General features: G+C 39.9%; 1 protein-coding gene across 4 annotated transcripts in view; it reads right to left on the bottom strand.

Annotated features, from left to right (window-relative positions):
- Positions 1-13,040, bottom strand: part of PHF20 (PHD finger protein 20) — a 147,157-nt gene that overhangs the window by 96,584 nt on the left and 37,533 nt on the right. The window lies entirely within an intron of this gene.

Genomic DNA, 13,040 nt, shown 5'->3' with positions numbered 1-13,040 from the left:
AAGTACCTTTGAACTAGTCAGTCAATTCCAGGTCTTAGAAGGGATTATAAAGACATTTGTGCTCCGGTTACTGCCCTTGAGGAGAACTAGGCACACGAACAAATTAAGCTTTAAAACTATTAGGCTGAAGCAAAAAAAGACTGCTGATAATCAATTGCTTTTTACCTACAAAAATTTTTATTTTATTCCTTCAACCTAAATATGTGGACAACCATAAGCGGAGCTGGAGAAGGTGAGGCAAGATTAAACAAAAAAAGAGGAGACACGAACAGAATTTGCATAGGCAGAAGAGAGAATTTACAGCTTCAACAGCAATGGCTGTAACTCTGGTTTTCAAACTAACATTGCAACCGAGAGTCACGTCTGTAGCCAATGGGAATATCAGCCAGCAAGGAGCAGATATAAAACACCAAACTGATTACAAAAATTAGCTCTAGAGAGGGAATGAGGCATTGGGAATGAGCAAGCGATTTGCTTGATTGGATTTTTACAAAGATTCAGTCACATATTAATTGTATAAGTAAAACTAAATTAAATTTTTTAATTAAAAGTTTAAAAAAGTATTCAGTAGGTAGGCATCAACCAACAGCTGCATGATTATTGTGTTTACATTATGCTGTAACACATCCACAAAATGGAATATTACACAGTTGTAAAAAAGAATAAAGACACATACTATGAAATGATACAAAGATTCAAAGGCATACTGTTAAGTTTAAAAGAAACAAAAGCAAGCTACAGAACTGTGCATATTGTATGCTACTTTTTGTGTTAGACAAGAAGAAAACAAGAATATATATTTCTTTTTGTTTGTATTTAAATAAAAACACTAGAAGAGTACACAGAAACTAATAAAACTGGTTATCTTCACTCTGACTGGAATCACAACAGAGGGTCCCGGACAGAGACGGAGAAAAACGTGAAACAAATTCACAAAGAAGACCAGACTTACTGGTCTGACAGAGACTGGATGAATCCCGAGACTATGGCCCTAAGACAACCTTCTGACCTGGAACAGAAGCCATTCCTAGACACCACCTTCCAGCCAAACAACAGACAAGCCCATAAAATAATCAATGACACCTGGGGCGGCTGAGGGGGGAGGATTGGTTATCTATAGGTGATAGAAGGGGACAGGAAAGATTGTACACTTTGTTACCTTGTTTTGTTTTCTGAACCTATTCAAACTCTATTAGAAACCTGTTCTATTCAATTAATTCCCTTGCATTTCCCAGGTAGACTATCATATTGTATTCAAATTATTATTATTTTACTTCATTTTCAATACAGATACATGTCATTTATTTTTCCTTGTGCTGTCACAGCATCTAAGATGATGCTGAAAATTAGCAGGGATAGTATCCTTGTCTGTAGTGAAAATGTCTCCGTTGTTTCTTCATTAGGTATGAAGCTTGCTAAAGGTTTCTAATTAATACCTTTAACCAAGTTCATGAAGTTTCCTTCCATACCCAATTTACCAAGGGTTCATCAAGAAATAATTCTGATTTTGGCCAAAGATTCTACAGAAGAATTTTGATCAAAAGGATTTTGATCAAAATTTCAAATTGCCATTGAATCCAGGCTTTCTGGAGCTATTGAGGCTGGACAAACCCCCAAAATACTGTCCTGAGATAATTTTTAAACCTTAAACCAAAAATATTCCCTGAAGTCTTCTTAAAATAAAAACAATAGTTTAGCTTAACTAGTAGAGAATGTCGGCCTTGAGCACTGTCATCATTTAAGATCTATGTGGGATCAAATTGACAATAACAACTTCAACGATTAGATAGGAAACTCAGGGGGCAGTGAGTTTACATTAATGGGGGAGAAACAATTCAGAAAAGGAGTGAATTGTTGCACAACGTGAAGAATGTAATCAATGTCGCTAAACTGTACACATAGAAATTGTCAAACTAGAGTATGTTCTACTGGGTATATTCTCAACAACAAATTATTTAAAAAAAAAATTTTGAGAATTTTATCAAATACATTCTCAGCCTCTGTCAATATGATTATATAGCTTTTTTCTTTTATTCTATAAAAGAATGAATTATGGAAGGGCTGACTCATTAGGGGGAGAGCAAGTGGGAGTACGGAGTAAGGTGTATATAAACTTATATGTGACAGTCTGACTTGATTTGTAAACGTTCACTTGAAGCTCAATAAAAGTTAATAAAAAAAAAAGAATGAATTAAAAGATTTCCTAAACTTACCATTACCCGCTTAGAATAAGTCATATTAAGTCACAGAGTATCATTCATTTAATAAGTGTCTACTTTTCTAATATTTTATTGACAAAATTTATATTTCTTTCATAAGTGAGATTTGTCCACAGTTTCATTGCATTATGCCCTTCCTGCCCAGTTTCAGTATCAGGCTATGCTAGCCTAAAGCTTCATTTCATTTTATATAAAATCACCTATTCTGGAGCCTTTTCTGAAGGTAATTCTTTATTTGTCTCTTCCATCACTTCTACGGTTACTAGTCTGGGTCAAGTTGTGCACTTTTTTTTTTTAATTATTTAAATGGTGATGTTTATTTCTTAGTTACTAAATGATATCATCTTTCTAAGGTTTTTTTTAATTGAGTAAAATGTATATAACATAAAATTAACCATTTTAAAGTGAACAATTCCATGACATTTAGTATATTCACAATTTTGTGCAACTACTGCCTCTTGACTTCGAGTTAATTTTGCCTAAACTAATAATAAAGTTTGAAATAGTCATCAGATACAATTTAAGTGTTCAAAATCAACAGTTTTTCTTTGAAGAAAAAGCTCAATATTCAATAAAAAGGTCTCAAACTCAAGTCACAGGATCTTTAAATGACTAATATAAACACTAAGTACTCTATGGGGCAGGAACTATATGCTATTGTTACATTATTCAACAAACACTCCTGAGTTTGTATCATAATATACTGCTAGGTCCTGGAAATACCAAAATTACCAAATATCAGGGTCCCTAGGGTGGGAAGGGCCCAAAGAAAAGTTTCGATGATTCTGATGGGTTCCTTGGTATTCTCCACTCTTGTTTACAAGCAAAGAGACCAAGAATACTCTTGGAACACACGACCAAGACTGTTCTTGGTCTCTGTAGGGAAAAGAGTAAAGGAACATAGCTCTAGAATTACCCAGAGTTCACCTACACCCCACAACTTCGACCAGACAGAAAAGAGGCACTATTTCTCCACGGCCTGCCTAAGCTGGAGAATCTAGGTTTCTCCAAGTTCTCTCCTATCTGCTTCTAAAGCACCTAACAGCCCCTTCTCTTTCTAAAATATATTTCCTACCACTCACCTCCCAACCTCTTAAGTTAGCCAAACCATCTTCCTCTTCTCAACTTCTTCAGAGACAGCAACTGAGCAGGAGCCTACCTTCAACTTTTCTTTATCAGAGTCCCAATTTTATTAACAGGTACTGGAAGGTTGAGAAATCAGTTTTAGAGGAAACTTAGCATTTGGACTGAACCTTGAGAGATGAGAAGTGTTTGCCACCTGTTTAAATTTTTCCCAGAGTGTACTACATATACTAAACCAAAAAAATCAAACCCGTCGCCATCGAGCTCATTCCAACTCATAGCGACTCTATAGGACAGAGTGAGTAGAACTGCCCCATAGAGTTCCAAGGAGCGCCTGGTGGATCTGAACTGCCGACCTTTTGGTTAGCAGCCATAGCTCTTAACTACTACACCACCAAGGTTTCCACTACATATACTAGACAGTCAATAAATGTTCACTGAATACACTTTTTTAAAAGACTTGATTATGAATATCTTGAGCTACAAAACAGCAAAAGGAATACACACACGAATCAAGGTGAATCATCAAAATAAACCAATGATATCCACATTTTTGATGTCAAGAAGACAAACCAACCTCAGTGTGAGACCTGTCAGAGAAAACATGAACAAGTGCTGAAATCACCATGACCCAATTAGTCACAAAACAGCTTTTTTCCGAAGACCAAAAAGTGTCAAAAACTTACATTTATCCAAAATTCAAATTAAAAAAGAGAGATAACCAAAGCTTCATAGTAAACTAGGTTACTACAATGACTTTATTTTAAGCAAGTTTTGTGACTGGTCACTAAGCCAACCAACAAGCTACAGAAGGCCAGTGTGGCCAGTATCAAACAGAAAGGAACAAGAAAAATGAATAAAAACTTGAGGAAGAGAAATTCACTGATCCTACAGACATTTTCTCAGTGCCTACTCTGGGCTAGGAAGTGTGCTGTGTTTTGGAAATACAGCCAAATCTGTTAAGATGTCTGATCACAGAAGCTGGCAGAGGGACACAGACCCTATGCTACAAGACACACTGTCCTTTTAATTCTTCAGACACATCGCATACCTTCCCATACTCATCTGCTCCCTTTACCTGAAACACTCCCTACTGCCCACTCTTTCAAGCAACATCTTCATCCTCCTATAGCCTCAGAAGTCCTGACTACACCTTCTCAAGGAGCCTCCTCTCCTTCCATTCTGTGTCAGTTTTCTGCTTGCTTCCTTCATAGCATTTACCCCAATCTGTAATAATTTCAGTCTTCTGTTTACTTATTTATGTTTACGGCCTGCTCTCCAGGAGACTATAGGTATTCCCAGACGCAGGAGCTGTGTCCCTCTTATTCACTACAGTATCCCCAGGGCCTACCACAGGGAAATGAACACGTGCCTATATGCACAAATAACTGAAGTTAAGTATCACAGGTACAACAACAGAAAATTACTTAAGATAGAGTACAGAGGCACAAAAGGCCGGTCTAGGGCAGAGAGAGAGGAAGGGAGGAGAGGCCAAGACAACACTAGTGAAGAGGGAATATCTGATCACTCTGAAGGATGAGTAAGTGTTTTCAGGTTATCAAGAAGACGTGGGGCTGGAGAGTGTTTCTAGGAGAGGGTGCAATATGAGTAAATCAGTATAGGTCCAGGGGGATGAAAGCACAAATGAGGGCAAGGAAAAGAAGGTGGAGAAAGGACAGCAGCTCTGTGTAGAGCTAAGCAGAAACCTTACGGATGGGCAGCTGGGCCCTACATGAGTGTTTCTCAAGAGGAGTCCATGGACCACTGTGTGTTGATGGACACAGAGCTAGTGGTCCAAAAAGTCTCTATGAGAAATGTTTCATTTGTGCTTTTCCATAACCTGAACCATTTATATCATATCAAATCTTCTAAGCTGAAGTGCTGCAAATGGGTTACAAATGAGCAATAACATGAAAAAGCTTGAGATGCACTAATCAAGATGACCACCATGTGTATAATCAAGTATTACCAAAGGATTGTGGCATGTGTTTTAATATGATCGCCTCCAGACAGTAGCTGCAGTGGTTTTATAATATGTCTGGAAATTTAAAACTTCCTCCTTCAAAACGTGGAACCTAATTCTCCTCGCCTTGAAAGTAGCCAGACTTAATGACATTTCTAATACACAGACCACGGCGGAAGTGAGTATAGGACTTCCAAAGCTGGGTCATAAAAAGCACTGCTGCCTACGCCTTGTACTCTCTTGGGTTCCCTCTTCTGGGGGAAGCCAGGTGCTATGTTACGAGGACACTCAAGATGCCCGGTAGAAAGGTCCCCATGGCAAGTAACTGACGCTTACTGCCAGCAATCAGCACCAACTCGCCAGCTACGTGAGTGAGCCAGCTTGGACGGCAATCTCATGAGAGACTCGGAGCCAGAACTCCCCAGTTAGGCTGCTCCTGAATTCCTGACCCACAGACACTGAAAGGACAGTAAACATTCATTGTTGTTTCAGGCCACTAGGTTTTAGGAACTCTGTTACACAGCAATAGATAATTAACAGTAGCATTTTGCTTGAACGCTGTGGTTTCTCAAAGTGGAATCTCTAGCCAAGTGTGGGCATTTGGAGCTGAAGGCACCTGTCCTCATGTTCTTAAGTTTGAGAAACACTGCTCTAAGGTACCAGATAAACCAATCTACCATAGGGCTCCACCAAGAAGGGTAAAGCTGTGGGAGACTGGAGCTCACACCAAATGAGCGGGGAATGACTCCACATGCATGTCCAGAAAGACAGAGGAGAGTCCAGGTCTTATGAAGGAAGGGACACAATGTTGACTTGTCCGTAGTATATGACTTCAAGTCCCAGGAAAGCCTGCTGCTCCGCTTCTTGGCTGCTTTTGATTAAAATTAAGTGGACCAACATCACATATTCTGCACATGCTTAAATTAGAGCAGCCAGACGACTCTTGCAGAAATCTGTTTAGTCCCACACACATACCAATTTCGTGAGCTGATGAAATTTCACAGGAAAAAAAAAGAGGAAGCAGAAAAGATAACAATCTCCCTATGAATTTCACTTCACCAGTCGGCGTTCAACCACAGGGCTATTAATAAATAGCAAGTGTATCTTACTCTAGGGTTTATAAACTGTTTATATACAAGGTGAGTACCCGATCTTTACCACACCCTACTCAAAAAGAGTGGCTAAGACAGAAAGGGCCATATAAACCAGAGACTCCATCAGCCTGAGACCAGAAGAACTAGATGGTGCTCAGCTACCACCAATGACTGCCCAGACAGGGAACTCAACAGAGAGTCCCTGATGGAGCAGGAGAAAAGTAGGGTGCAGAACTCAAATTCTAACGAAAAGACCAGACTTAATGGTCTGACTGAGACTGGAGGGAATCCAGAAGCCATGGGCCCCAGACTCTCTGTTAACCTAGAACTAAAACCATTCCCAAAGCTAACTCTTCAGACAAAGATTAGACTGGACTATAAGATATAAAATCATACTCGCGAGGAGTGTGCTTCTTAGCTCAAGTAGATACACGAGGCAAGATGAGAAGGCAGAAACAGACAGGAGCTGGTTGAATGGACACGGGAAATCCAGGGTGGAAAGGAGGAGTGCGCTGTCACATTATAGGGAGAGCAACTAGGGTCACATAACAATATGTGTATAAATTTTTGTATGAGAAACTGACTTCAACTACAAACTTTCACCTAAAGGACAACTAAAAAAAAAAAAAAGTGGCGAAGACGATGTAAAACCAAGTTTAGTGTCTAATCTTCTGACCCAGTCAGAGCCTTCTGCTGTTAATTTGACTTCACATGTACATGTCTTTGTAGTGACAACACACCCACAGAGGTGCGTTTTGTCTTAGCCACCTACTAGTCCACCTAGCGGCTAACCCTGAATTTGCCTAAACTTCCCCTCAGGAGTTAGACATTCAGGTGGCTTCCAGATTATTACCTACATAAACAGTCCTTCTACAATGCACAGCACTCATTTTATTTCAACAATCAGAGCATGTCTCTATTTTTGGTTCAGGGCACACACCAGAGCCAAAAGACTTCTTTCTATGCACAAAGTAACATTCTAAGCCATCCCTGGCCTTTACTGGAGATGGGATGGGGATGGAAGATGTATTTTGTGAAAAACAATGGGCTGACTACGAAGCTGCAGAAAACTGCTGTTCTGGATGCCTTAACCCTTTCCCCACCCCCTCATGACTTCCATTAATCAATTTCTGACACTTCTAATCAGGAAATGTCTTGAATTCATATCTCCTCTATCCGGGTCATTTCTCGCCAGTGATAATTGAACATCCAGTTCATCCCTACAACTCCCACATCCCTCTACCAGTGCTTGGCAGAGGACCCAATACAGAGACACTCAGTAAATATTTGGTGAATGAAAAAAACACCACCACTTTTCAATTCCTAAGAGGAATCTGACCATGCCTCTCCTCTGCTTAAAATCTCCTTTTTTAGCTGAATCTCCCGCCACCTCTGATCTGTTCCCTCGCTATATCCTCAGAAACACTATGTTCTTTCAGCCCAGAACGTCTTTGCTCACTCTGTTCCTTCTGCCTACTCCCCACCCTCACTCTGATCCTGGAAATCTTCCCATCCTTTAAGCTCACTTACTTAAGTATATACTCTCAACTCTCTGGCCCCTCTTTCTCTCCATAACTGCCTGGGTAAATCCCAACCCTAGTTAGACTCCACATTCTCCACGCCTGTACCCAGGAACCCAAAGAGACATGACAACTAAATACAATGTGGTATTCTGGATGGGATCCTGGAACAGAATAGGGACATTAGATGAAAACTAAGTAAATCTGACTAAAGTATGAACTTTAGTTAATAATAATATATTAACATTGGTTTATTAATTAGGGTCACTATGAGTCAGAGGAAACGCTGGTGGCGTAGTGGTTAAGTGCTACGGCTGCTAACCAAAAGGTCTGCAGTTTGAATCCACCAGGCACTCCTTGGAAACTCTATGGGGCAGTTCCACTCTGTTCTGTAGGGTCCCTGTGAGTTGGAATCAATTCGACAGGACCTAACAACAACAAGTACAAGATGGTAACAGTAGGGGAAACTAGGTGTGGAGTATATGGGAACTTTCTGTACTACCTTAGCAATTTTTTAATAAATCTAAATGTCTTCTAAAATAAAGTTCCTTTTTTCTTATAATTTTATCGTGTTTTAGATGAAAGTTTACAGCACAAATTAGTTTCTCACTCAAAAATTTATACTCAAATTGTTTTGTGACACTGGTTGTAATCCCTGCAATATATCTGCACTCTCTCCCTTTCGTTTTACACCCCAGGTTCCCCATATCCATCTGTCCAAGTTTCCTGCCCCTTCCTGCCATCTCATCTTTGCTTTTGGGTAGGTGTTGCCCATTTGGTCTCATAAACTTGATTGAACTAAGAAGTACATTCCTCACGTGTGTTATTTTCTGTTTTATAATCTTTGTCTAATCTTTGGCTGAAAGGTGGACTTCAGGAGTCACTTCAGTTCTGAGTTAGCAGGGTGTACAGGGGCCATAGTCTCGGGAGTTCTTCCAGTCTCTGTCAGACCAATAAGTCTGGTCTTTTTTTGTAAACTTTAATTTTGTTGTACATTTTTCTGCCGCTCCGTCCTGAACCCTCTATCGTGATCTCTGTCAGAGCAGTTGGTGGTGGTAGCCCGGCATCATTTTGTTGTTCTGGGCTCAGGGTGGTGGAGGCTGTGGTTCACGTGGTCCATTAGTCCTTTGGACTAATACTTCCTTTGTGTCTTTGGTTTTCCTCAGTCTCTTTTGCTCCGAACACGATGGGACCAAAATATTTATTTTTTTAGATGGCCACTCACAAGCTTTTAAGACCCCACATACGACTCACCAATGTAGGGTGTAGCACATTTTCTTTATGAACTATGATATGCCAACTGACCTAGATGTCCCCCGAGACCATGGTCCCCAGCCCTCAGCCCCATTAACTTAGTCCTTCAAAGTATCTGGTTGTGTCTAGAAAGCTTCTATGGCTTTGCCTTAGTAAAGCTGTGCTGACTTTCCCTATATTGTGTGTTGTCTTTCCTTCCACCTTTTTATCTAGTTAAAAAGTTTTTGTTTGTTTTTTTTTTTAATCCATGACCACCAACCTCCAGTGGGCCCTTAGTGGCACTTTGTGGAACCAGCAATCCTATCAAGATTTTTCACGTCTAATCTCTCTTCTACTCTCCTAAATGACTATTTCATACTTTTTCCTTTTTGCTTGAACCCAAATCCTCACCCTCCTGATCCTCACTCTCAGCTGAGGATTAAAAGAATCCCCATTGCTAGTGAGTATGTAAAATGGCAACTGCATAGCCACTGTGGAAAAGTTTGACAGTATCTCAGAAAGTTACCATATGACTCAGCAATTCCACTCCTAGGTCCTATCTAAGAGAACTGAAAACATATGTCCACACACAAACTTGTACACAATGTTCACTGCAGCATTATTCACAATAGCCATGAAGTGGAAACAACCCATCAACTTATGAATGGATAAACAAAATGTGGTACAGTCACAGAATGGAGTGTTATTCAGCCAAAAAAAGAACTGAAGTACCAAAAAAAAAGAAATGAAGTACTGATATATGCTACAACATGGGTGAACCCTGAAAACATTATGCTAAGTGAAAGCGAAAGAAGCCACAAAAGGATACATATTGTACGATTCCACTTACAGGAAATGTCCAGAACAGGCAAATCCACAGAGAGAGAAAGTGGTTGCCAGGGATTAGGAGAAAGGGAGAATTAGGGGTAACTGATAATGGGTACAGGGTTTCTTTTTGGGGGTGATGAAAAAGTACTAGAATTAGATAGTAATGATAGTTGGCTATATAACTTTGTGACCATACTAAAAACCACCGAATATATACCATGAAAAGGTGAATTTTATGGTATGTGAATTATACCTCAACTTAAAAATTAATAATAATGAAAAAAGGGAAGACGGACAAATCCTACCAAGTGCTGGCAAGATTATGGAACAACCAGAATGTTCACATATTGATAGTGGAAATATAATATGGTACACTCCTTCTGGAAAACAACTTGGCAGTTAAAGTAAATTAAACATATATTTATCATATGACCCAACAGTCCAATTCCTAGGTATTTACCCAAGAGAAATGACAACCGGCCACATGTTCCTTATGTTTTCATAAAAACCTGTACTAGAAACAACACAAGTCTTTCAACAGGAAATGGATAAACCACAGTACATGCAGATGATGGAATGCTACTCAGTAATAAAAGGTAAGAACTGCCGATTCATTCAAAAACATGGATGAATCAACTTGACCACTAACAAGTCCTCAACTCAACAGCAACTAACAAGTCCTCAGACCAACAGCCGTGGAAGTCATCCTTAACTCCCTCTGTCTCTTACAACATCATCAGCAAACTTGCCAAACTGTACCTTCAAAATATACCCAGACTTTGATCTCTTCTTGTCACCTCTACCACTGCTCTTTGGTTCAAACAACTATCACCTTTAATCCAGACTACAAAAGACTCCTGAAGCCTGCCTATAGCATATTCTACACACAATAACCACAGCCACATTTTATAACTGAAATCAGATAACGCCACTTCCTTGTTTAAAACTTTTCAGTGACTTCCTTTTTTTTTTTTTTTCCTATTACATTTAGAATAAAATCCAAAGCCCTGTTATGGCCAGTTTGGCTCCTGCTGACCTTTCTGGACTCATCTCCTACCTCTAATCCCCACTTGACCCTCCAACCACATGTTTCTTCCTTCTGTTGCTTGAACATGCCTAGCTTGCTCCTACCTCAGGGCTTGTGCCTTAGTTACTGCTGCCTGAAACCATCATCTCCTGGATATCCACTTGGCTCACTTCCCTCAGAGCTCTACTCAAATGCCTCCCTGTCAGAGAAACTTTCCTGATTACCCCCCTCCACACAGTATCACTCACTATCCACTTACCAATACTTACTCCTCTTCCTAGCATTTATTACCACCTAACATTTTTTATGGAGTCTCTGGATGGTACAAACAGTTAATGCTCTTGGCTACTAACCAAAAGGTTATAGGTTTGAAAAGGAAATAAACTTGGCAATCTACTTCTGGAAATCAGCTACTGAAAATCCTATGGAGCACAGTTCTGCTCTGACACACATGGGTTGCCATGAGTCAGAACCAACTGGATGGCAACTGGTAATATCTTCTATATGTGTTGGTCTGTTTGTTTATCACCACTAGATTATCAGCTCCTAGGTCACCACTGTATCTTCAGCATCTAGCAGTTAATGAATGACTTGGGACCAGAAGTCACCTTTGTGAAGCCTTCTGAAATTCCCACACGCAAAATTAACTGCTCTCCCACAGGGGTTTGTACATGAGCTTTTGTTCAGAGTAAATATCTCTTAGAGGTATAATTAATTTCAGGCACTTCACTTTCTACCCTAGGTACAGGGCACAGCATGAAGACTGAAACCATACCCAAGCATGCTCAGAAACCAGACTACCTGGATTCAAATCCCAATTCCACCACTTACTAGCTGGATAACTTTGGGCAACTTACTTAACTGCTCTCTGCCTCTGTTCTCTAATGTTAAAAAAAAAAGGGGGGGCGGAAGACAAGAGTAGCCAGCTGTTATGGATTGAATTGTGTCCCCCCCAAAATATGTATTACAAATCCTAACCCCTATACCTGTGGTTCAGGAGCGCTGGTGGCACAGTGGTTGAAGTGCTTGGCTACTAACCAAAGGATAGGTGGTTTAAACAAACTAGACGCTCCTCAGGAGAAAGATGTGGCAGTCTGCTTCCATGAAGATTTACTGTTCTATAGGGTGGCTACGAGTTGGAATTGACTCCAGGGCCGTGGGTTTGGTTTTGTTGTTTTGGTATACCTGTGGTTATAACCCCATTTGGAAATGGGTTTTCTTTGTTATGATAATGAAGTAATATTAGTATAGGGTATGTCTTAAATCAATCTCTTTAGAGTTATAAAAAGAACAGACTGAGCAAGCAAGCAAGCAGATAATTGGGAAGACAGATGCCACAATACATGAGATCTCCAAGGAACCAGGGAACAGAAGATGAAAAGAGACAAGGACCTTCCCCCAGAACCAATATAGAGAGAAAGCCTTCTCCTAGAGTAAAACCCAGTGTCGTCGAGTTGATTCCAACTCATAGCGACCCTATAGGACAGGGTAGAACTGCCCCCCATAGAGTTCCCAATTTGGACTTCTAGTCTCCTAAACTATGAAAAAATAAATTTCTGTTAAAGCCACCCATTTGTGTTGTCTGTTACAGCAGCACTAGACAACTAAGACACCACCTCATAATATTGCGAGGATTAAATGAGATAAAACATGTGAAACCTTTAGACTTGCGCCTGGTAGAGAGTAATCACTCAATAAATGATAGCTAATAAGCAAAGACATAAGCATGAGACTATAGGATTCACAATCCTTGGCAGTCAACGTTACAGGCCAAAGCCAAATATCCCACTGGCTTCTAAACTTATTAAGGGACCTGTGTAAGTTTTCTTCATTCCATAGCACCTAGCATAACACGTGACTCAGAGCAGACATTCAATACATGTCTGGAATGCTCAGAAAACAAAGGTTAAAAAAAAAGATGATGCAAGAAGAGAAGCTGTCTGAACCAGGGACTCAGACTTGATCAGTGTAAATAATTCTAATAGGAAAAAAAGGGGTCCAAGGAAATTATAAAGCTCAGATTTTAAAACCCTCTATATAAGAAATGGAAGGAGACCATGATCAATTTAGGTG

Source organism: Loxodonta africana, chromosome 24 (genome assembly GCF_030014295.1).
Source record: "Loxodonta africana isolate mLoxAfr1 chromosome 24, mLoxAfr1.hap2, whole genome shotgun sequence".
NCBI classification, from domain to species: Eukaryota; Metazoa; Chordata; class Mammalia; order Proboscidea; family Elephantidae; genus Loxodonta; species Loxodonta africana.
This window is presented reverse-complemented; position numbering and strand designations above follow the sequence as displayed.